The sequence below is a fragment of the Myotis lucifugus genome, unplaced genomic scaffold (assembly GCF_000147115.1).
Source record: "Myotis lucifugus unplaced genomic scaffold, Myoluc2.0 scaffold_2, whole genome shotgun sequence".
NCBI lineage: Eukaryota > Metazoa > Chordata > Mammalia > Chiroptera > Vespertilionidae > Myotis > Myotis lucifugus.
In genome coordinates this window covers 14,370,960-14,392,777 of record NW_005871050.1, presented here as the reverse complement: position 1 = coordinate 14,392,777, position 21,818 = coordinate 14,370,960, and the positions used below count along the sequence as shown (strand labels likewise).

The window sequence follows — 21,818 nt, the reverse complement described above, 5'->3', positions numbered from 1 at the left end:
TTTTTAAAGGCTAGGCCATGACTACTACATTGATTTCATAATCCACTAGTGGCCTGTGCACTACAATTTGCAAAAACACTACTGTAGTTAAAGGGAAGGAGGATTAGTTTCCCCTCCTCCTTCCCTTCCTCCCTTATCAGTCATAAGCTGTAACCTACAACAAGTCAGAAGTGTGGTTGAAAAAACTGGGACTAGGATAAGAGTGATGAAGGTGGGTTCCAGGTAATACATAAGAAGAGAAAAGTGGGGAGTAAAGGTGAGGTTTTGCTGTCTCTGGGCCAGCCCTAGAAAGAGGTCAAATCAAATGGAACTTAGCCTTTTCACAAAGATGGCACCAGAAGAGAAAGGAGTCTCTGCCCCTCCCAAAGCCAAAGCAAAGGCTTTGAAGGCAAAGAAAGCAGTGCTGAAAGGCACCCACAGCCACCAAAAAGAGAAGATCCACATGTCACCCACCTTCTGATGGCCCAAGACACTACGGCTTTGAAGGCTGCCCACATATCCTCAGAGGAGTATCCCCAGGAGAAACAAGCTTGACCACTATGCTCTCATCAAATTTCCCCTGATGACCAATCAACCATGAAGAAGATAGAAGACGACCATACACTTGTGTTCATTGTGAATGTCAAAGCCAACAAGCGCCAGATCAAACAGGCTGTGAAAAAACTCTATGGCATTGGCATGGCCAAGGTCAGCACCCTGATCAGCCCTTATGGAGAAAAGAAGGCATGTATTTGACTGGCTCCTGACTATGATGCTTTGGATATTGTCAACAAAATTTAGATCATATAAACGGAGTCCAGCTGGCTAATTCTAAATATAAAAAGTTTATACTATAAAAAAAGGAAAAAAAGAAGGAAGGAAGGAAGGAAGGGAGGGAGGGAGGGAGGGAGGGAGGGAGGGAGGGAGGGAGAGAGAGAGAGAGAGGAAAGAAAGAAAGAAAGAAAGAAAGAAAGAAAGAAAGAAAGAAAGAAAGGAAGGAAGGAAGGAAGGAAGGAAGGAAGGAAGGAAGGAAGGAAGGAAGGAAGGAAGGAAGGAAGGAAAGAAAGAAAGAAAGAAAGAAAGAAAGAAAGAAAGAAAGAAAGAAAGAAAGAAAGAAAGAAAGAAAGGTAGAACATTACTTCTCCAGCATCTGGCACAGTACTAGATACTGATAATTAAGTATTTCATAAAAAATATATCTGCTGAATTGACACACATAAGTTAAAGGCTGTTTGAACATTCATCTCTGATAAAAACACAGTGAAGGTCAGAACCTGCTTTTGGCAAATAGCAGTGTTCAGAGAATTTGTTGTTACCTCCAATTTGTCTCAGCCCTAATAGCACCTAGCACTGCCTTCAGATGGCAAAAGACCCCCATTTTATGGTGCCCCCAAATAGTCACTCTTGTAGGAGATAATGAAAGACTCAGATCTTTCCTAACCCCTATTACCAGCCCTCAAAATTTATCTGACCTGTGTCATATTCCCTCTGTGCCTGGTTCTCAGAATTCATCTAACAAACCAGTCCATACTGAAGTAGTCATGAGTAATACTGACCGCATGTTCCTCTTGCAGGCCAAATTTGTCATTTAACAGGGAATTTCACCATCTTAGCCTATAGAGGTGGGTGTTTCAAACTTTGTAGTAGTCAATGGAGAAAACAACTGAAGACAAGAAGGCTTTGTAAGGGCCATCAAAGCACACTACAAGGCAACTAGTTACTCTGCCTACACATTGGCAGTTTCCATTGACTATTACACAATGACTCCCACCCCAAAGTATTAAAGTTGCTAGTATGATGTCTAGAACAGAGTGAGTACTGAATAAATGCTGGTTGAATTAGAATCTAAAACATTTAGGTGGGTAGGCACAGGAGGTAACTTTCATAGGACCTACTAGACCAGCACTATCTGTGATGATGGAAATGTACCATGCTGTACTGTTCAATACATGTGGCTATGGATCACTTGAAATGTGGATAGTGTAATTTTGTTTAATTTCAAATAATTTAACTTAAATAGCAATTTATGGCTAATGGCTACCAAATCGGACAACACAGGTCTATAGAGTCACTAAACATAGGAAACACTTAAAGTGAGTGCCTATCTCTCATCAGTGCCATTGTTAAAAAGCTGGGTCTTTTTCTAAGTTAGCCTGAAGATCTGAAATTCCTCTCTTCCAAGTGATGTCCTTCTGTTTTAGAAGAAAGGGGGGCCTTGTTTCAGAAGGTTTTGTTTTCAGGTTCAAGGGTACCTGTCGCTCTCAATTGAAGTTCCTTTAAAATGGAGAGTAGCTGGACCCTGCAATGTCCTGTAAGAGCCACTGAGGTTTGCCTGAATGTAAGCCCTATGCTTGAAAAGACAAACACCTCTGGCTTGACTTCTTTGACACAAAGTTCTGCACCAACCCAGAATTTCCTTCCAAACCAAGGTTGGGTATTTATTTTTAAAAATTCTAACCAATTGAATTCAAGTTAGAAAAACTTGCCTTTTTTCCTAGAGGAAAAATGGGTTATTTGCTCTTCAAGCTTTTGGAACATATTTAAGGGAACTATATCGAATTTTAGTGCAGCAATAAGGTGAACTGTTTTGTATAACTACCAATCCAGGGTATTATGAAGATGGCTTTTCAAGAGCTTCCTCCCATCAAGATTGCATTGGGGTTTAAGGCTGCTTGCAATTTCTTTGAAGTCTACTAGCAGGCAGGGATGATAAGGACCATGGATCTCTGGAACTCATCAGAAATCAATTAATCTACTTGTAAAATGAGTAGGCTATTTGCTTCCTGACAACAAAGAGCAATGAATCAGCTTTTTTACCTTAGAAAATGACACACTGCTTGAGTTAGAAGGTAGAATAGAATAGTTTCCCAATTCTTCTGGTGCTTCATTCTTTACCAGAAAGCATTCCTCTGCCTCCTCTCAGCATCTTCTTCCTTTTTACTTCCTCCCCATAAAATCTAATAAGTAGTAAAGATACATGGCTTGAGATGATGAAACCAGGAGAGAAGAAAATCATTTCAGTTATTTCTTTCCCTAAAATCTAGGCCTGTAAACATATCTAAAGAACCAAGGTCAGTATTAAGAATCATTTGTATTGCCTAAACTGTAAATATGCTAAAGATGCATTTGGGGCAATTGAATAACTCTAGCCAGAGTATTTATTACCTAACTAGAGACCCAGTGCACGAAAATTTGTGCACTTGAGGGGGGGGGGCCTCAGTCCAGCCTGTGCCCTCTCCCAGTCTGGGACCCCTCGGGGGATGACCACTTGCTGGTTTAGGCCTGCTCCCCGGGGGATTGGGCCTAAGATGGCAATCAGACATCCCTCTGGCAGCCCGGCAGCCCTCGGGGGATGTCCACTAACCAGCAGGGAGCAGACCTAAGCTGCAGTCGGACATCCTTAGCACTGCTGAGGAGGCAGGAGAGGCTCCCACCACCACCGCTGTACTGGCAGCCATCAGCCTGGCTCGTGGCTGAGCAGAGCTCCCCCATGTGAGAACACACTGACCACCAGGGGGCAGCTCCTGCATTGAGAGTCTGCCCCCTGGTGGTCAGTGTGTGTCATAGTGACCAGTCATTCCCAGTCTTTCTGCTGTTAGGGTCAGTTTGCATATTACCCTTTTACTATATAGGATAGAGGTCTGGTGCACGGGTGGGGGCTGGCTGGTTTGCCCTGAAGGGTGTCCCGGGTCAGGGTGGGGGTCCTGCTTGGGTGCCTGGTCAGCCTGGGTGAGGGGCTGATGGCTGTTTGCAGCTGGTCACACCCCCTTCAGGGTGGGGGTCGCCACTGGGGTGCCTGGCCAGTCTGGGTGAGGGGCTGAGGGCTGTTTTCAGGCTGGTGGGCGACTGAAGCTCCCAGACTCTCCTTTTTTACTTTTTTTTATTCTGGGATTTATTTACCTTCTATAATTGAAACATTGTTGCCATCACTGGAGCTCTCAGCTCTGAGGCTGCGGCTGGCTGAAAGCAGGTATCTGGGGTTTGTTTAGCTTGTATAATTGAAACATTGTTGCTTCCGGAGCTCAGAGCCGGGCCGCGGCAGACGGGGAACCTTGGCTTCCTCCATCACTGTAGCAAGCAAGCCTCATGTTCGCTTCAGCTGCGTGGCTGCCAGCTGCCATCTTTGTTGGCAGTTAATTTGCATATCGCCCTGATTAGCCAATGGGAAGTGTAGTGGAGGTACAGTTAATTACCGTTTTTGTCTTTTATTAGATAGAATTATTGTCATCATGGAAAGTGTAGGAATAAAGAATTAAGTACCCTGCCAAATAATTCCTTCCTTTACTATTCTCTTCAGCATTTTTGTCATAACTTGGATAATACTAACCAAGGCAGGCTAATCAAATTTGTAGATAACACATAACTAGAGAGACAGCTAATAAGCTCATTAAATAAATCAAGATTTAAAAGGCTGAGTCAGAACTCTGAGGACATTTTAAAAGCATAAAAGGTACCAAAAAGGTGTTTAGGTACCCCAAAAAAGGGCAATCAAACTATAGAGGGGATTTTTTCACTATTTCGGAGGCAGAAGTAGGTGACCTAGGACATTGCGCTCTATTTTAAGTATTTGATGCTAAGGAATTCAAACAGAATGGGAAATAAAAGCATGTCTTCAAGACTGACAATGTACCTAAATATTTTATGTTTATATGGTTTTGTTTTTTATTGTGAAATATTTCAAACATATATAAAATAAGGTAACAAGCTACCATTAATTAGCTTTTAAGAATGATTTTTATTTAGGAGCCCAGCTCACTCTCACCCCCCAGCACAAGCTACAAAAACTATTTTTAATGGTTTTCAAGCATTATTCACCATGGCCACGACATGGAAACAACCTAAGTGTCCTCCAAGGGATCGTTGGATAAAGTGTATTTGGTGCATATATACAATGGAATACTACTCAGTCATAAGAAAGGATGCTTTGGGTAATATGGACATTTTGATGATGTTCATTCTTCCTATCCATGAACATGGTATATGCTTCCACTTCTTTATATCTTCTTCAATTTATTTCTTCAGTATCTTATAATTTTCTGAGTACAGGGCTTTTACATCCTTGGTTAAAATTTTTCCTAGGTATTTTACTCTTTTTGAAGCAATTGTGAATAGGATTGGATTTTTTAGTTTCCCTATCTGATAGTTCATTATCAGTGTATAAAAAGTCAACTGATTTCTGGATACTTATTTTGTATCCTGCTATTTTACTGAATTCATTTATCAGTTCTAGTAGTTTTTTCATGAAATATTTAGGGTTCTCTCTATATAGTATCACGTCATCTGAAAATTATGACAGTTTTATTTCTTCCTTTCCAATTTGGATGGCTTTTATTTCTTCTTATCTGATTGTTGAGGCTAACACTTTCAGTACCATGTTGAATAAGAGTGGTGAAAGCAGACATTCCTGTCTTATTTCTGATCTTAAGGGAAGTGCTTGTAGTTTTTGACTATTGAGTATAATGTTATCTGTGGGCTTGTCATACATGGCTTTTATTACATTGAGATATGTTTCTTCTATTCCCACTTTACTGAGAATTTTTATCATACATGGGTGCTGAATCAAATGCTTTTTCTGCATTTATTGATATGATCATGTGGTTTATATCCTTCATTTTGTTTGTGTGGTGTATCACATTTATTGCTTTGCAGATATTGTACCAATCTTGCATCCCCAAAATAAATCCCACTTGATCATGGTGTATAACTTTTGAAATAGATTGCTGGATCCAGGTTTGCTAATACTTTGTTGAGGACTTTTAGCATCTATGTTCATCAAGGATATTGGTCTACAATTTTCTTTCTTTGTCATGTCTTTACTTGGTTCTGGAATTAGGATAATGCTGGCCTTGTAAAATGAGCTTGGAAGTCTGCCTTCCTCTTGAATTTTTTGAAATAGTTTGAGGAGGATAGGTGCTAGTTCTTCTTTGAGCTATCATCTCACATATATGTGGAATCTATCAACAAAAAGCAACAACAACAAAAAACCCTGATGAACAATATAGATCCAGAGACATAGAAGCATGGAACACACTGACAAATCTCAGAGGGAAGGGGGCAGGAGGGAGGACGGGAAGAGATTAACCAAACCATTTATATGCATATATGCATAACCCATGGACACAGACAATAGTGCAGTAAAGGCCTGTAGAGGGGTGAAGAAGGGGAGGAGTGAGCAGGTCAATGAGGGAAAAAGGGAAATATCTATAATACTTTCAACAACAAAAAATAATTTTTTTAAAAAGATACCAATGGCATATTTCACATAACTAGAACAAATATTCCACAAATTTATATGGAACCACAAAAGACACTGAATAGCAAAAGCAATCTTGAGAAAGAAGAACAAAGTTGGAGGAATCATGCTACCTGATATCAAACTATACTACAAAGCTATGGTAAATCAAAACAGCATGGTACTGGCATAAAACAGACATATAGATCAATGGAACAGAATAGAGAGCCCAGAAATAAACCCACACCATTACAGTCAATTAATACTCAACAAAGGGGGCAAAAACAAACAAGGGGCTAAAGATAGTCTATTCAATAAATGGTGCTGGGGAAATTGGACAGATACATGCAAAAAAATGAAAAATGGACCATCTTCTTATACCACATACACAAACTCAAATTAAAGACTTAAATGTTAGACTCAAAACCATAAAAATCCTAGAAGAAAACATAGGCAGTAAAATCTCGGACATTTCTTGTAGTAATATTTTTCTGATATATCTTCTTGGGCAAGAAAAACAAAAGAAAATATAAACAAATGGGACTACATCAAAATAAAAAGTGTTTGCACAGCAGCGGAAACCATCAACAAAATGAAAAGACAACCCACTGAGTGGGAGAACATATTTGCCAATACATCTGATAAGGGGTTAATATCTAAAATTTATGAATAACATCTAAAACTCAACACCAAAAAAACCCAAACAATCCAATTAAACAATGGGCAACGGATCTGAATAGACAGAGTATATACAGAAGGCCCATAGACATATGAAAAGATGCTCAACATCACTCACCATTAGAAAAATGCAAATTAAAACCATAATGAGATATCACCTCAGACCTGTCAGAATGGCTATCAGCAATAAATCAACAAACAACAAGTATTGACAAGACTGTGGAGAAAAGGAAACCCTTGTGCACTGTTGGTAGGAATGCAGATTGGTACAGCCATTGTGGAAAGCAGTATGGATGTTACCTCAAAAAATTAAAAATGGAACTGCCCTATGACCCACAATTCCACTTCTTAGAATTTAACTGAAGAAACTTGAAAAGATTAATTTGAAAGAACATATGCATCTCCATATTCATTCAGCATTATTTATAACTAGAGGCCTGGTGCATGAATTCATGCACAGGTGGGGCCCAGATGCGCCGCCCCCATGGGGGCCAATCAGGTGAGGCCAGCAGGGGGGAGGGGGCATGGGAGGTTGGCCAGCTGGCCCCACTCCCAATTGGGGTGGGGGGGGCTGATCGGGGGCAGGGCCAGCCAGGGGGAGGGCCCCTCCCATCGGGCCATTGGCTGGCCACAGTGCACATCATAGTGACCAGTCATTCCAGTCATTCTGATATTTCAGTTGCTTGGCTTTTATATATATAGATAGCCAAAATTTGGAAGCATCTCAAGTGTCCATCAGTAGATGAGTGGATAAGACAGCTATGGTACATTTACACAATGGAATACTACCTGGCCATAAAAAGAAAGAACATTTTACCCTTTGCAACTGTATGGATGGACCTGATGAACATTATGCTAAGTGAAATAAGTCAGTCAGAGAAAAACAAGTACCATATGAGTTCACTCATATGTGGAATCTAATGAACAAACTAAGCTAACAAGCAAAATAGAAACAGACTCATAGATATATAGAGTAGCCTGACAGCTCTGGTAGTAAGTGTGTGTGTGTGTGTGTGTGTGTGTGTGTGTGTGTGTGTGTGTGAAGGGACTGAGCAAAAGAGACAAAAAAGAAGAGAAAAAACTCATGGACAGAAAAAACAGTGTGATGACGATGGGGGGTAGAGAGGGTGGATGGAGGTAGAAGAGGATATATGGGGGATAAATGGTGATGGGGAAAAATAATACAATAAAGAACAAAATTTTTTTCTAAATTTTAAAAGGAAATCAAAATGCTTTGTAGGTACTCATTGAGAAGTCTTGGTCCTACCCCTATCTTCTCACCTGAGCTCCTTAGTAATGAACAATTTTATTTATTTATTGTGTATTCTTCCAGTATCTCCACTGTTTATTCTTCTGGTATTTTATTTCTTTATGCAAATAAAAAATTAAAATATGTTTTTTTCTTACACAAAATAATAGCACCCTATTTATAAAAGGATGAAATACTACTGTTTGCAGTAATAGGGATGGATCTTGAGAGTATCATACTAAGCTAAATAAGCCAGACAGGAAAGGACAAGAACCATATGATTTCACTCATATGTAGAATAAAACAGAAAGCCTTTTATCCATTTTGAGTTTACTTTTGTGTATGATGTTAAGTTGGTGGTCTAGTTTCATTTTTTGCATGTCTAATTTTCCCAACACCATTTATTGAAGAGACTGTCTTGACTCCATTGTATGTTCTTGGCTCCTTTGTCAAATATTAATTGAGTGTGGTGACTTGGGTTGATTCAAACAAAACAAACAAACAAAACTCAGAGACATTGACAACAGTACAGTGGTTACCAGAGGGGAAGGGGTGTGGGTGAAAGATGAGGAGGGTAAAGGGGGTCAGATATATGGTGACAGAAGGAGACTAGACTTTGGGTGATGACCGCACAATGCAATATACTAATGATGTATTATAGAATGGTGCACTTGAGACTTATATAATGATATTAATTCATCTCAATAAATTTAATTTAAAAAAATAAACAATGCCAGCACACAAAAAGTACATTTAAAAGTATAAAGAAAATGGCTTTCTAATGCTATATGGCACTATAACAAACTTGAAGTACTTATCTGTCCATGACAAATCTTAGGGCTGTTTCGAAAGTATCACAAGAGTTTATCACCTTTCTGCCCAGTTTTAGGAATTGTTTCAAGACTGTGACTGGATGGCTGGATCAACTAGTTTTTCAGTTAAGAGTTATGCTAAATCCCATGTAAAATGAGTTTCAAGTCAAGAAAGGCCCCTGACTACTTTAGATGAGTGATGGAGGGAGATACATGGGTGAATGGCAAGACTGGAAAGAATGAAGATTCTGTTGAGTTATTTGTTATGAGGATGATTACTAGGAGTCAAGAACCAATAGTACTTACTGACACTCTAATAGTAGCTTTCATCATTTTTCAAATGAGCGTTTCAGCTATTATTTCCATTTATTCTCAACACATCCCTGTGAGGTGGGCAGGGCAGATATTAGTTCTGACAAACAGACCTGAAACCCAGTGAGGTAAGTGGCCCAAGTTCACACACAAAAATTAGATCTGAACCATATAAAAACCCATTGCAATGCAAAAGCACTGAAAATGAATTTTTAAATATTAATAGCAGATACATTTATCAATTGAGCACAGACGTGTATGGAAGTCATAATACACAGTGTTGTGTGTCATTTAATACACAGAACAATGCTATGAGGTAGGTCTATTATCTCAATGGTTATAGATATGGAAATGAGATATGGGGAGTTTAAGTAACTAGCCCAGTGCCAATAATTTGACCTCAAAATAAACTCCAAATCTCTCTGCCTCCATTGCCACAACAAATCCAAACTACTATCATCTCTCACATAGACTATAGGAATAGCATCCCAAATGTTCTCCATGCTTTCATTGCTGCCACTTTGAGTCAACTGTCCAAAGAGCAGCCAGGTAAATCTTTTTTTCTTCATGTTTTAGAGGAATATTAATTTCTTAGTTTTTCTTTTTATACAATTTAATAGAAATATAATCATTATAACATGTGCAGATTATAGTATGATACATAGTACAGTAGTGGTACAGTATGCAATATTTATAGTCTGTACACTACATACAGTATATACACAAAATGTGTTGGGCTTCTTTCACTTAGCATACTTTTATCTTTTTAAAAAATATTTTTATTGATTTCAGAGAAGAAGGGAAAGGATAAAGAAATAGAAACATCAATGATAAGAGAGAACCATTGATTGGCTGCCTCCTGCACACCCCCTACTTGTGGGGATCGAGCCCGCAACCCGGGCATGTGCCCTTGGCCGGAATCAAACCTGGGACCCTTTAGTCCACAGGCCGACACTCTATCCACTGAGCCAAACCAGCTAGGACCACTTAGCATACTTTGAAATTTTTTATTAAAGTATAGTTGACATACAATATTTTATTAGTTTTAGGCATACAATGTAGTGATTCAACATTTATAAACCTTACAATGTGATCACCACAAGTATAGGAACTATCTATCACTGTCCAAAGTTAATACAATATTATTGACTATATTCTCTGTACCACATTACATTTCCATAACTTATTTATTTTATAACTGGAACAAAAAACCACAATTAGATACCACCTCACACTTGTCAGAATGGCTGTTATCAAAAAGTTAACAAATAACAAGTGTTGGTGAAGATGTAGAGAAAAGGGAACTCTCATGCATTGTTGGTAGGATTGTAAATGATGCAGCCACTATGGAAAACAGTATGGAAATTCCTCAAAAAATTACAAATAGAACTACCATACAACCCAGAAAAAAACACTAATTCAAAAAGATATATGCATCCCTATGTTCATTGCAGCATTATTTACAGTAGCCAAGACATGGATGCAACCTAAGTGTACATCAGTAGATGATTAGCTCAAGAACATGTGGTACATATATACAATTGAATATTACTCAGCCATAAAAAGAATGAAATGTTGACATGTGTGACAATATAGATGGACCTAAATAGAGGGTATTATGCTGGGTAAAATAAGTCTGACAGAAAAAACAAACACTGTATGATTTCACTTATATGTGGAATCTTAAAAAACCCACAAAGGAACAAACAAGACAAAAAAATAGACTTATAGAAACAGAGAACAAACTGATTATTGGCAGAGGGGAGAAGGTTGGGGATGGGTGATAAAGGTGAAGGGGAGTAAAAAGTACAAACCACCAGTTATAAAATAAATAAACCATGGAGATTTAGTGTACAGGTAAAAAATAAAAAGTAAAAACAAATCAGCACATGGAATACCCATAATCAAAATCCTTCCAAGATTTCTTCCCATGAATAAAATCTAAATTCTTTACCAGAGTCCTACAAGGTCCTCCATGATTGGATGCCTGCCTTCTACCAGACACATCACACACCCTCTTCCTTACTGACCACACTCCAGTCAGGCTAGTCTTCTTTCAGTGCTTCAAATGCATCAAATGAGGGAAGACATGGTAATCACACATTGTAATCACACATTTGTATGGTTATTTAATTAATATTTTGCTCACTGCTGTATCCTAGCACCTAGACAGTGTTTGTTACACAGTAGGAACTCAAAATTTTATTTGATAAATTAATATATTAATTAATGAATAAGCAAAATATTTAAAACTCCTGAGCTCCAATAATTAATCATATTGTCTTGATATAAAAGAGCCTAACAAGTACACCCTTACCCCAAACCTTCATAGCACCTCTCTTGCCATTTCTGACACTACTATGGAAAAGTGATTTGCACTTACAGTTGCAAAATGATTTTTACAAAATACATGTGTTCATATGTTAATGCCTGCATTTGCAAGCCGTTATACTTAAGTAGGATCAAATGTTGATAATGAGTGTTTTCTTTGCCAGCATTTAGATACATGCCATGTAATTGCACAAATAACTGGTTAGACTGTTGGAAGGCAGTGTACTCTTGAGAGCTGAACAAAATGTTCAAGGGAATTAACCGGAAGATGGTAATTATACCATGGAATCATCAGCTGGAGCATAGGGCTGACACCTTATTCTGAGTCTGGTACATATAAGCATTCACTGTGGTTACTAGAACTCAAGACCAAAGTGTGTTCAGGGAAAGGAGAGGATGATCTATATGAACCCAGAGAAGGCATGAGCTAGCTACTACCCAACACCCACCCTGCCGCCTCCATTCTTTATATAATTCTCCCTCTGCTACATCTCCAGGTTAAAAACAAATAGGCCAACCAAAGGACTTGTATGTATGCATATTAGCGTAACCAATGGACACAGACATAGGCAGTGGGGGCTTGCCGGGGGTGGAAATGGCTGGAGGGGGTTAATTAGGGGAAAAGGAGACATATGTAAAACTTTAGACAATAAAAATAAAATAGGCAATTTAAGGGCAAAGCTATGAAGGTATCTGCTTATATGGTGAGCTTTGAAGAGTCCAAGATATTCAACCTTCCTAACTTTCCTACACTAAGATAACTCCTTTGGGATCTTCTAGATATGTATGCATTTTCATAAGGTTAAGGTTTTGTTCTCTGTGGAGAAGTCACCAGGTAACCCTGTAATTCTCAAATGAAGGATGAGGAAGGCAAAGGGAACAGTGAGTGATGTTGCCCCACAAGGGATATTTGACAATGTTTTGAGGCATTTTGGGTTTCACAACTGAGGAGTGGTGGTGGTGCTGTTGGTATATAAGGGGCAGAGTCCAGGACATCCTACGATACACAGGACAGTCTCCCACAACAAAGAATTGTTCAGTCAAAAAATGTCACCAGTGCTGGTGGAGGTTGAGAAACCCTGAGCTGATTCATTTGCCAAGATTCATTTATTAGTCCATTAACAACTCATATACAGAGCAGATTCTTGCAGAAATGAGATTTGGGATGGGTAGATTTTGATCAGACATTTGGAACAGAAAGGAAGAAGAGTAATCAGATAGCAGTGCCAACAGTAGATTAGGGAAAAGACTGGAAGCAGGTGACCAGTTAAGAGACTATTCTCATAGTATTTTTAAGCTCCCTGTAAAACTGAGCTGAGGTCATGTGGAATTGGAAATTGATGTATCATGTGGCACTTAAGAGGCCCAATAAGTAAAGTTAGGTTTAATTTAAGAAAGAGCTCCCTAACCATCAGAGCTTCCTTGCTTGTGAGTACTGAGCTCCATTGTCACTGAAGTATTCAAGGAGAGGTAATATGACTTCACGAGAGGTGGTTCCTATACTGAATGAGAAGTTGAACTAGATCGTTAGGGTCCAAACTTTTGGACTTCTCAAATGAGTAATGTTATAAGGAGGGGAAAAAGGTGAGTGGAATGTAGATTGACTTAGAGAGTTATCAACTCTAAAATGTTGCTATGTTAAGTATATCCATTTTCTATTTACTATTCTAACAAATTACCACAAATTGAGTGCCTTAAAAAACACGTTTATTATCTTCCAGGTCTGTAGGTCAGAAGTCTGGTAGGGGTCTCACTATGTTAAAATCAAAGTGCCAGCACAGCTGTGTTCCTATCTGAAGGCTGTAATAGAGGGAAAATTCATTTTCTTGCCTTTCCCAACTTCTAGAGGCCACTCACTTTCCTTAGCTCATAGCCTCCTCCACCTTCAAAGCTAACACTGGCTGGTCAAGTTTTTCTCATATCTCATCACTCTGACACTGTATCTTAATTCCATCTGCAGCCTTAATTTCCCTTTACTATATAACCTAATTCACAGATTTGGGGGATTAAGACATGGGCATCTTCTTTTGGGATATATATATATAGCATAACTCATTTCATTGTTCTTTGCTTTTTGTGCTTCATAAATGTTATGTTTTTTATAAATTGAAGGCACGACCCTCCACCAGCAAAAAGATTCGACTAACTTTTTTTGTGATGGTCTGGAACTGACGATATATAATTTATGTAATTTATTATCAAGATCATTGTTTCAGAACAAAAAGGACCCTACATGCAATACTAGAAAAAGAAATTATATAGAGAAAAGAATTGTCCTTTCTAAAAAAAAATTAAACACACACACACACACACACACACACACACAGAGTTTTCAACCTTATGTCAACATACACACACACATATGCATATTTCACCAGACTGAAAGCTTCACCATGGACCAACACCAGCTTTAGAATGCATTGGATTACATGTTCTCTTAGGGACCTTCCCAGCTCTAAGCTTCTTTGAGCCCCTGGAATTCCCTCTACTGCGGTATTACCTGGAGAACCTTCTTGTAATATATCTCTATTTGTTCCTTCATAGCTATATTTTTCTTTTTCCTGCTTGCTTCAAATGTGATCATTAAGTCAGCAAGAGACTTCAGTTTCCTTTTTTCTCCTTATTCAAAAGGCTATGAAAAGTGTCCTGTAAATGATATGCAATATTGTTATTCTGATCATTGGGGTAATCAAGTTGCTTGGCATTTCTGTAATGATGCCTTTTGGAATATGAGTGTTGTAATTAGCTGCCATACTGTACATTAACAATACCTGTCCTGACCCTACAGACTTGGGAACTATAAATAAAAGCGAGACAGCTGGCTCCAGCCTTGTTTGTCACTCACCATTGAAGGGAACGCTGCCAGAGAGCTACACTAAAGTTCCCAGGAATCCAGGAGGTAGTCAGAAATGACATCTTCAATGAGAAGAACTTGGTGCTTTGCTAGAGGAAAGGCACTCTTAGGAAACAGACAACCAAGATATTTTGTACTGGGAAGGTACAGAGGGCCCAAGTGGGGACAATATTTTATCAGCAGGAAGTCATTACTTAGGGAGGAGATGAGTCAGGGGACAGCAGCACATTCTCAACCAAACTACCAGGGCTTCTTTCTTAACCCATTACTACCCATGAATGAGAATAGGAAATAGCACTGAAGAACTGTAGAGGGAAAGTGAAAGAGAAGAAATCTGTGCTACCTGGGTATTCAGTGTGAGGTCCAGGGCAGTGGTAACTGTGGTCAGGGTAGCCTGATATGGTTAACAGAAGACAAAATATGCAAAAAGAGGTGGCAAGAGGAAAGAAATAGAGAACTATTTAGCAGCCAAGTTGTAGGGAGGCATTGCGCTGAGTATTTCCATGTATCATTTCATTTATTACTCGCTTTTAACTTAAGACACACTTTCTATTTTATTTATCACATTTATTATTGTCTTTCTCCCTCACTAGTATATAAGTTCCAAGAGGACAGGATCTTTTTTCTCTCCTGTATCTCAAAATATCTGTAACAGTGCCTGGCACATAATGGATGCTCAATAAATATTTCTAGCATTAGTAAATAGCTAGCATTAATTGAGTATCAATTATGTGCCAGGCACTGTTAGAGATGCTTCCCATGAATGAACTCATTTTTACTTTCACGACCAATGCTGAGAAAGGCATAATTATCTCCATTTTACAGATGAAGAAACTAGGTCAGAAGCATAGAGATATTAAGTAATTTGCCTTACAAGTGATAGATTCAGGATTTCAACCTATATGTTCTAATTCCAGAACCTTTCTACATAATTGCTACCCTATACTGAGGCTCAGACAGGTTAACTTGCACAAAGTCATGCAGCTTAAAACTGGAAGAACCATGAACTGTTTCCCTTTTCTCTGCATTTTGAGGCTTCATAAGATTGCCAAGGTAACCATTTCTTCCAGGATCATTTCACCAAGGACTAGTCTTCTGAGATAAATAAATGGATGTGGCTCACTAAGGATTCGCATTAAGGTAACAGACATTGCCCAAAAGTATCCTGAGTCCCCAAAAATCACAATTCTGCCACCTGATCTCATTGTTGGTATTTGGAGCTGTGGAAGGTGAGGGAAGCAGCTGGCAGATGAGTCATGGGAAACCCCTGGTGGATCCATCTCTGCTGAGAGCTAGGAATGTAAGTCACTTTCATGCTTGTCAAAACCTGACCCATGCTGCCCTAGATAGCTCTGGAATAGGCATGCTGTAGAGATGCTGATAAAGCATTTCTAAGTGACTGGTTCATAATTCATTACGTGACCTTGTGCAAGACACTTCCTCCTTTGTGTCACAGTTTCATTATAATAGGGAGGCGTCAGTGGAACTCTGTTAAATCAGAAGAGCTCCACTTGATCTCTTCTATATTGAACTTTTCCACATAAAATTGTATTTGGAGAAAGGATTTCACACTAAAAACTATGCTTGAAAACCACTGAATAGTCTTTTAAGTTCCTTATAGCTCAAACATTCTAAGAATCTAATAACATAGGCACTCTTCTTTCGATCAGCTCAGTGTTCCATTCAGCCTTACTTTCTGCAGCCAGGAATGAGCCCAGGGATCCACTAGAAGAGGCCATTCCCAAGCCCCCTACCCGCCAGCTTCTCTCAGAGGCTATTAACCCTGATCTCATATGGCAGTTGTCTTTCCCACTGGGCCTTCTACTATCATTCCCTGTAAATGTTAAGTTACAGCAAGGGTAACTATGCACAATAGTATTTGCAGGACAGCTGTGCCTGTTTCATATGAAGGAAATAAAACATTTACTGATTTTCTCCTAACACTCTTGTTGATGTGCACCACCGTGCATCTGCCTGTTGGACCACAGTAGCCTGAGGATTGCTGCTGATCTATAATATTTCTAAATCCCTTGCTTGAGCCACAACCAAAGCTGTAAACTTAGTTTGGAATTTTGTATTTTCTCTGGGTTCCTTCACACCTGCTCACTCACACATTTTTATAAGGTCTTCCTTTGTCTCATTCTGCTTGTCATCATACACAAGCCTAACAATTTCACTGGGTGCTCCTTCCTTGAGTCTGGGTTTCAACTATACAATATGATTCCCTTCTTACAAAGTTTTCAAACAAGCAAAAGTAACATCATATTGTTTAGGTGTGTGTGTTTGTATATTTAAAAGACCAAGTAATAATAAATATAAAATTCAGAGCAGCTACCTTGAAGGGAGGAAGGAATCAAAACAGAGAGACATAATAGAGGAGGGAGACATAGGTAAAAAGAAGTTATCAGTAATAATGTTATAGTTTTCGAGTTGCATGACAGTTTTATGGGTGTTTGCTCTATTTTAAAAATAGATAAATAAATGTAGTAAATAAAAAATGAAAGGTTCATATGTGAGCTAGTAATGATTAATTAATTCTGTACCCCTGAGGTTCAGAAACAATGATTATAAGAGCAATACAAGATTTTTTATTAACTAGCATCTTACCACCATAACATCCTTACTTTTTTAAATAATTCTTTATTGTTCAAAGTATTACATATGTCCCCTTTTTTCCCCTTTTTTCCCCATTGACCCTCTCCAACCTCCCCCTCGCCCCACCCCAGGCCTTCAGCACCCTATTGTCTGTGTCCATGGGTTATGCATATATGCATGCATGGTCTTTGATTGATTACCTCCCACCCACCCACCTTCCCCCGCCTTCCCTCTGAGATTCCACACTCTGTTCCATGCTTCTGTGTCTCTGGATCCACTCTGTTTATCAGTTTATTTTGTTACTTAGATTCCACATATGAGTGCGATCATGTGATACTTGTCTTTCTCTGACTGACTTATTTCACTTAGCATGATACTCTCCAGGTCCCTCTAGGTTGTCTCAAAGGGTAGGAGACTCTTCTTTTTTACTGCTGCATAGTATTCCATGGTGTAAATGTAACACAGCTTTTTTATCCACTCATCTACTGATGGGCACTTGGGTTGTTTCCAGATCTTAGCTATTGTAAATTGTGCTGAACATAGGGATGCATACATTATTTCTGATTGGTGCTTCGGGTTTCTTAGGATATATTCCTAGAAGTGGGATCACTGGGTCAAATGGCAGTTCCATATTTAATTTTTTGAGGAAACGCCATACTGTTTTCCATAATGGTTGCATCAGTCTGCATTCCCACCAGCAGTGTGCTAGGGTTCCCTTTTCTCCACAACCTCACCAGCACTTGTCATTTGTTGATTTGATGATGGTAGCCATTCTGAGAGGTGTGAGATGTAAACTTATTGTTTTAATTTGCATCTCTCTGATGATCAGTGACTTTGAGCATTTTTTCATATGTCTCTTGACCTCTTTGGAGAAGTGTCTATTAAGGTCCTTTGCCCATTTTTTAATTGGATTGTTTGTCTTCCCTTCATTAAGTTGTATGAGTTCCTTATATATTTTGGATATTAACCCTTTATCAGATGTATCATTGCCAAATACATTCTCCCATACAGTGCACTCTCTTTTCATTTTGTTGATGGTTTCTTTTGCTGTAAAGAAACTTTTTATTTTGATGTAGTCCCATTTGTTTAGTTTCTCTTTAGTTTCATTTGCCTTAGGAGATATATCTATAAATATATTGTGACGAGAGATGTCTGAGATTTTGCTGCCTATGGTTTCTTCTAGATTTTTTTTATGGCTTCACGACTTACATTTAAGTCTTTTATCCATTTTGAGTTTATTCTTGTGTATGGTATAAGTTGGTGGTCTAGTTTCATTGTTTTGCATGTATCTGTCCAATTTTCCCAACACCATTTATTGACGAAACTGTCTTGAGTCCATTGTATGTTCTTGCCTCCTTTGTCAAATATTAATTGAGCGGAATGGCTTGGGTCAATTTCTGAGTTCTCTGTTCTGTTCCATTGATCTATATGCCTGTTCTTGTGCCAATACCAGGCTGTTTTGATTACGGTGGCTTTGTAGTATAACTTGAAATCTGGTATCGTGACTCTTCCAACTTTGTTTTTCTTTCTTAAGGTCGCTACAGCTATTTGGGGTCTTTTTTTATTCCATATACATTTTGGAGTATTTTTTCTAGCTCTGTGAAATATGCTGTTGGTATTTTAACACTTGGAGTGGGGGAAACGAGTTAAGTCGGCTCGCGTGAATTGCGCGTACTCCGCGGGAGCCGTCTTTAACTCGGTTCATATAGATTTGCGGTGGAGTGCGGGAAACGTGTAAACTCGGGCCGATTGTAACTGCGTATTACCAAATATTTGTTTGTAATCCACCCTTTTGGTGGATGGAACAAAACCAAAAGACAGAGCCATCTTATATTTTGGCGGGAAATTCACCCCACACCGGAGTGTTAATAGGGATTGCATTAAATATGTAGATTGCCTTGGGTAATATGAACATTTTAATGATGTTGATTCTATTAATCCATGAGCCTGGTATATTCTTCCATTTGTTTACATCTTCCTCTATTTCTTTTTTTCAACGTTCTGTAGTTTTCAAATATAGGTCTTTTGCCTTCTTGGTTAAGTTTATTCCTAAGTATTTTATTTTATTTTTTTGTTGTTGTAATAGCAAATGGGATTGTTTGGTTAGTTTCTCTTTCTGAGAATTCATTATTGGTGTATAAAAAAACCATCAATTTTTTGGGTGTTGATTTTGTATCCTGCTACATTGCCAAATTCATTTATTAAATCTAGTAGTTTTTTGGTTGAGTCTTTAGGGTTTTCTATGTACAATATCATGTCATCTGCAAATAATGAGAGTTTTACTTTCTCCTTTCCAATTTGGATGCCTTTTATTTCTTCTTGTTGTTTGATCACTGTGGCTAGGACTTCCAATTATATGTTGATTAAGAGTGGTGAAAGTGGACATCCCTGTCTTGTTCCTATTCTTAAGGGAAATGGTTTTAGTTTTTGCCCATTGAGTATGATGTTTGCTGTTGGTCTGTCATATATGGCCTTTATCATGTTGAGATATGCTCCCTCTATTCCCACTTTGCTGAGAGCTTTTATATAAAAAATCCTTACTTTTTTTGTTTGTTTTTTTACAATGCATCGAGAGCTTTTTGAAACTCTAAGTGCATCATAGCTATAGGTTTTCCTCTCTCCAACTTTATTTCCCCCTCAATTATTATTCATAGTTTAGTCAGGTTAGGGTTCTCCTTGTTGAAAATAAGTTTTATTTCCCCATGAGGCTATTTTTATATAGGGATCATGGGTCCTCATCTTTCACTTGGGCCCTGCAAGCTAGTAGATATGGGTCTAAAAATTACTGGATGCCTCCTGAATCATTTGGGGTGAAGGGTCATGATTGATTGTTCCAGTTTTCCAGCCCCATGGCCAGGAAAAAGGACAGATTATTTCTAGGGTTGCCAAATAAAATTCAGGATCCTCAGTTAAATTTAAATTTCAAATAAAACAAATAATTATTAATATATGTGTGATTTGAGGCTTACTTATACTAAAAATAATTTATCTGAAAATCAAATTTAATTGACCATCCTATATTTTTATTTGCTAAACCTGAAAACTCTATCTCATTTGGGCCAATAATTACTCTTCAGTGTCATTCATTATTGGTTTTGGGACCCTAGAAGTGTGAGTCGGGCAGACTCAGTTCAAATCCTGGATTCTCCACACAAGAAATAGAATATTTTTTTCTCTCAGAATTATTATCTATGAAATAGAAATAATAGCACTACCTCATGAGGTTGTTGGAAATATTAAATGAGATAATATTTGTATAGCACTTAGCACAGTGCCTGGTACTTACTAAGCACTCTGTGGCTGTTATTATTGTCAATTTTATACAGAACATTATGTGAGCTGGTCAAGATTGGACCTAGTACTGCAGAACTCTCCATTTACAGGGTGAATTTGGGAATGGGGCTCTCCCTAGTATCTCTTTTGGTGATGACCAAGGCAAAGTGACATCTAGCCACTTTCTTTTTGTTTCTGAATATTCCTTTGTGAGGGGCCCCAGATTCATTCTCCAGTTGGCTTTCTCCTTTTAATTTAAATATTTTTGTGCATGTGTTTTGGGGGGTCACCTAGAATTCCTCAAGTTAGAGGCCATTATCTTCCCTGATGCAAATACTTCAGTTACTGATAATCACACTTGAAATGCTATCCTCAAGCCAATGACTAATGAGTTTGGCTGATAAAAGGAAGCATCCTTAATCAATATAAGTTTAAGTGGAATGCATAGAATGCAAGATACCACAGATACTGAGAAGTCTCTGATTCTCACAAGGAGGTCAAGAAATTAATTAAATTGGTTTTCCATTTGCCTTTATCCTACCTTCAATGCCTTCCTTCTTTTGGTGCACACTGGCTTAATTGTTTCTCCCCTCAGGGAGGTCTTCAGATTCTTTATATTCTCTTCTCTGACCCACCCATCCCCATCAAAATTTACCCATCTGCTTTACCACTCATCCTAGCATCTAATCAGATGTTATTTCATCTTAACATGCTAATGGGTTTAAAAGATTCTATTGAGTCCTCCTCCCAAGCCACAGGCTTTTTTCAACCACTAAACCTGAAGAAGTAACCTTAACAGTAGCTTTTTAGCAGATAAGGGAGACCATGCAGAACCCCTTAAATCACACCATGTTATCAGCTGCCTGTTCTGTCTGCTTCACATGAATAGAAGGAAGCAGTAGTGCAGATAATCTAAAGATCATTTCCACTTGGTTTGGGAATGCACCACACGGTGTTGTTGTAGTTGATTTGCTTTGCTAATTATGTTCTACTTAAGCTAATATTGAAATTGGTTCACATTTTTTAAGCTCATCTGGGCCAGAAGAGGGAAGAGATGGTGGTATGGTACACTTTGAAATGAAGTAAAGCTGACCACAATCATGAAGAGGATATGAAAGCTCTATATGTGGGCTAATAAATCTAGAAGACAAATGCAAAAGGATCAAGATAGCACTTTGCCAATTACACATGGACGGAATAGGTTCACCTACCTCATATGATTCACTGGGCACTGAAAGGCCAGTCTTCACAATGACCTGCCCAGAATCTGAAATCCTCTGTATCAGGGACCTAATTAAGGGTATTAGTCATAATATAACTATAATTAAATCATTATGTGACCTAAGAGGATCAACACATTTCCTAGCAGACACATTAGCAGTTTGTCTGACTAAATCATCAGTCATTATTGTCACGTAGTAGAAAATGCAATGAAAGGGTAAGACACAAGATAGTTGTGCCTTGATGGGAGTATGGGTATACTGTGAGGTCTCTAGACAGCGA

At 38.5% G+C, this 21,818-nt stretch overlaps 1 protein-coding gene across 4 annotated transcripts in view; it reads left to right on the top strand.

Annotated features, from left to right (window-relative positions):
• GRIA3 (glutamate ionotropic receptor AMPA type subunit 3) overlaps nt 1–21,818 on the top strand; it is a 325,805-nt gene that overhangs the window by 71,964 nt on the left and 232,023 nt on the right. The gene's annotated exons all lie outside the window — the stretch shown is intronic.